We start from the raw sequence: 4,940 nt of genomic DNA on the forward strand, positions 1-4,940 counted from the left end.
CGATTGTCAACAGAATTATTCTCTTTTTCTTGTTTCACTCATCACACTTTCATTCATTCTACTCATACAACTTTATAGATTGATTTTTTTTATCATTCCGCCGTTAAATAATTAATAACGTTATGATATGGTCGTATTGTAACCAAAATGACGTCGTTTTAGTCTAAATTTAATTTTTTAAGGAATTCAAAATGACGTCATTTTAATGTAAGATAAAGTTAAGTTACTAACTTGTAATTTACCCTTAATTTACTCTTAATTTAAAGATCATGCGATAGCTTTGCCTCATCAAGATTTTGAATCCCCCCATTTGACAATTTGGATTTGTCTTGTATATCTCCACCGTCCAAAGTTTCATTAGGAGCCTGTGTGTCAATATCATTTTCTGAAACTTTTTTGGGGTGAAGTTTCATTAACAGATGATGAATTGTTGAAGTTCCAACGAGCATTGAAGAACCATTTGCTGACCTGCAAGATTCATAAACTTTATTTATTTTTAAAATCATACTTAACATTTAGTTTAGGTTTTATCTTGGTATTAGCACTTAAAAACTTAATGGTGATGTTAAGTTAATGCCACATCATCATTGAAAAATATAAAAATATTGTATCAATAGTTCTATTAATTTTTAATGGCATGTACTAAATTAAAACTTAAACTAAAATATTAGGTATGATTTTGAAAAATATATAAAATCTAAGTATCAAAATGAAATAAAAGTAATAATTTGATAACTTGAGTTGACCTTTTAGAATAAAAGGTTAACGGACTTCCTTTTGACGAAAAAGTTGTGGTATTAATGACCTGCTGGAAAGTTATTTCTAGCACTTTAACCAATCTCTCTTTCTTTGATCGATCAGGATATTGATTTTCCTTGAAAGACTCATAAAGTCTGTAAGGAACAAAAATAATCACCAAATTAATCTATTTTCAGAAGAAAAATTAAAAGCGGAGTAAATTATATTCATGATCATTTAATTATTATTTCTTTTTATTTTAGTTATTTATATTTTAATTTAATCAATCAAATTAGTTCACTGTTTAAATGATGTTAATCAAGCTATATATAGATAATATTTAACGAAAGTGTTCACGTAGTTAACAAAACTGATATAATTACATATTTGGTACTCAATAATTAATACTTATACATTCTATCAATTTGGTCATAATTTTAAATTTAATTTAATAAATTTAATCATCTAATTATTGTTATTAGTATTATTATTATTTTGAAAGTTAATCTTTTAATTAGATGGTGTCACATGTCACCATTTGATTGAAGAGTTTTTCATAATTTAAATTATGGATAAATTGATAGAATATATAAGTATAAGGATTTTATTATCAATACTTCCGTTAAATTTTAATGACATGTTACTTGATTTAAATCATTTATATAGTTATATGACATAATTAAGGAACAATAATTAAGTGGCCATACCTCCTTAAAAAGTATTAACCAATTAGTTGCAGTATTTCACAAAACAAAAGCTTGATTATACCCAAGTTCTAATATTGTCATATAACGCACTGTATCTACCTGCTTTACAGCTTCCCCTAATCTTGTATGGGCTGATGAACTGGATCTTTTACCAATTGAACCGGATGTAGTTGCAACTCCCTCAGAAGCATTTCCATTTGCCTCTTCTGGACTACATTTCAACCTTTTCCTCGTTATTGTCCAATCTTCATCATCACTGGAACTAGAAGGAACTAGAAGGAACATTTCCATACGTCTCCTGCATAACCAAATCATAGTGGAAATCACTTGCCTGATGAAGCACCACCAAAAGTAGTACATTCCGGAGAATGGGATGGAGGTAGGATTTTATGTTAGAGGCGAACTTATAAAATTTTAGGAGACAAAAACATATTATCAATAGAAAATACAAATAAAATATCTAAAATATATCAGAATTTAAAATTTTCATGGGACGATCTCCCCCGACTACCCCTACGTCCATCACTGCTGGAGAGTGACCCCATCATGCACAAAGTTATATGAATCGGTATAGCAATGGGTCATGGCAGGTTTTCTAAATAGGTACACATAACCATGTCTAAGATGAATGACACTCACATCATATAACCTCTTGTAGTCCAACCTTTCATTGCTCCGTTTCTTAGAAAGAACATCACCATCTTGTTCAGAAGCTGATTCCATTATTGATAATAGTTCATTTAAAGACTCCTTCCCACCATATTCGGACATAGAATCATCATCTACTGACACAACGTCGAGATCCTCCGAATTTGAGCCATCCTGGTCAGCCACATTATCATCTTCTGAACCATTAGCTGGTGCTTCCATTTCTTCAGATGTAGTGCAAGTGAAATTAAATTCCTCCGAATCATCTTCCTCATCCTTCTCACTAGTTTCTGAACCATCCGGATTATAATCATTTTCATCAGAATCATCTGACGCTAGTCCAAAGTTGGGTCCTGATTTTCTCCATCTGCAGGTAAAGTTGCCTCAGGAAAGACCTTCTGTTGAATGAATAAGTATGGTGAGGAACAAAAATATACATTAAAAAGGCCTAGTGAAAAGAAAGAAAATCTGTCATTGACCTCCCATTTTTCGGTGAGGGAAAAACTTGTTCCCTAAGATTCATTAAGCAATTGGATACAATCAACTTTGCAGTTGCATCCAGGACATAAACAACCCTCATCATCTGGAGTAACTGTGATCAACAAGGTAACGTGTGGAACAAGAAAGAGCATTAATGACAATAAAGCAATTCAAAACCTATACAATAAATTATTATTCAAACACGCAATGAAAAATCTTTCTTCCTTCTTTCAACAAAGGTGGAATCCGCGGTCGCAAGCAATATTGATGGAATCCGCGGTCGCAAGCACCATAACAGAGTATGATATCATTGTCAGGGGACAAATCTTTGGAGCCACATTTTGCATAAAATAGCTGCAATTAGAAGAGTTCATGTGTAATCATTTGTAATTCTAAGACACAAATAAACATCATCTATATGAATAATGATGTTAACTATGATTCTCCTACACCCTCACTGTCAATTTGTCCTTCGGAATTAAATAAAGATTCAGGGAGCCTTCCTTCATCACACAATGAACCAATCTGTTGAATCTGATCTCTGATTTTCGATTTGCATCGATGAATTTCGGATGTAGCACGTTGAAGCTCCTTCTCTGGTTTTAACTTCTCGTGGCTATAGGTTACATAAACAGTCCAAAGGAACAAACATATGTTAGCTATATATCCATGGGGAAATGGGCAATCAAACTTCTCTAGTGACATGCACAAATGTAAAGAATTAGTTCATAAACACACCTTAGACCCTTCCAGCCATCTGCAGAATATGCAAGAATCAGGCTTTGCTCATAGTTTATTCGATTCAAAAAATATCGAAGATATCCCCTGATTCTTGAATATTCATCAACACTTTCTCTCTTTTCCCTCCTCTTTTGCTGCTCACTAGGACTGGCATCACCAAAATTACTGCTCGATTCACCATGTTTAGAGATCTTAGCATATATTTCTTGTTCATCACTTTTGAAGTTTTTTCATCATTGCTTTGGCCAGAATTCTCTGATGTTGTTTTATGCCGTTCTACAACAGAATGGAGCCCCAGTTGTTCAATGCTAGGGTCTCCTGAAGGATCAGAAAGAAAACATTTACCGGTCTGAATAACTTTGTTTGCATCTTCAGAAGGTGATTGTAAACCCTTGCCATGATTTCTCTTGCTTGAATCTTCACATAGTTCCTTACATATGTTCCGAGATTCGAAGCGGACTGTTGTCTCTGCACTACCTCGTTGGAGACATGGAAGTTTATTAGTCCGAATGTACTTACTAGAATCCTGTGGTGACAGCCCTAAACTATCAGTAATAGCATTCTCGGACAAACCTTTAGAAAGTGGTTTTGATTGTTTAGCCCAAGTACATGATTCTTCAAGTTTAATTTGAACAGTTTATGAACCACACTGATGCTTATTTTCTGGTGTTCCCTTGTTTCTTGATAAAGTTCTTGAGGCAAAAGCTTTGAGTATGGTTATGCTCACTGGCACCTTTAGCCACATATTCAGAAGCACCAGTGGCTAATTCTGATGATTCATTTTGTGTTTTTGTTCGACGACGTTGATTTTTATTCTCTGAAAGTTGAGTGAGGAAACATTCACTGCCAATTTCATGCGACTCTTGTGATGTACTTTCTTCAGGGAAAACATGGTTTTCCTCTTTACCCTTAGCTTGTGATGGAGATACGCCCATCTGTTCAACCTTGATTGTGTGATTTATATGGCTAGCAATGGCACATACCTGCACCATTTCATGCAAACCCTAATTATATCCTAAGCCAAATATTGCTTTAACTAAACAAGTTACAAATCTTTCCAACATTTAACAAACAAAAAACAAGGCGAAATTTTGATGGTTGCATCATTTCATTTTCATTGAACAAAGAAACTGTTCATCTGCAACTTCAATAGTTCAGCATGCAACGAATATAAAACTTACGTGGATAAAATCTGAACTTAGCAGACATGAAGTAACCTACACTAAGAATCATGAACCCGGTAATGAAAAATGAGATAACATTTGAAAACTTTTTTAATCTTATCTTAACCTTAGTTTTCTCAGCAACCAAACAAAGATAGAGAGAGAGAAAATGAGAATAAGAAAAGGAAAAAAACTTCACTGAGATAGCAAATGGAATTGTTTGTCGAGCAAGAGAAGGCAACAAAAGGCATTGGAATTCGAAACTATTAGGGCCAAACTTTCTCAGCCATTATTGTTTTCTTTTGCACGGAAAAAGGAGAGGAAGGTGTTAAAGAACAAACCTTGAATTGTTTTGTATTTTTGCAAACATAGGAAGAGAGGAGAGAGTGGTGGTGATTTAAGAAAAATCATGGGTGTAATAATGAGAAAGGGCCTTCAAATCTGGGCCACCGTCAGGCAGAAC

General features: G+C 33.9%; 1 pseudogene; it reads right to left on the minus strand.

Annotated features, from left to right (window-relative positions):
- Positions 1 to 260: 260 nt before the first annotated feature.
- LOC120187660 lies at positions 261 to 4,249 on the minus strand (annotated as a pseudogene).
- Between the last annotated feature and the right edge of the window lie 691 nt (positions 4,250 to 4,940).

The sequence above is a fragment of the Hibiscus syriacus genome, unplaced genomic scaffold (genome assembly GCF_006381635.1).
Source record: "Hibiscus syriacus cultivar Baekdansim isolate YM2019G1 unplaced genomic scaffold, ASM638163v2 tig00113725_pilon, whole genome shotgun sequence".
Taxonomy (NCBI): Eukaryota; Viridiplantae; Streptophyta; class Magnoliopsida; order Malvales; family Malvaceae; genus Hibiscus; species Hibiscus syriacus.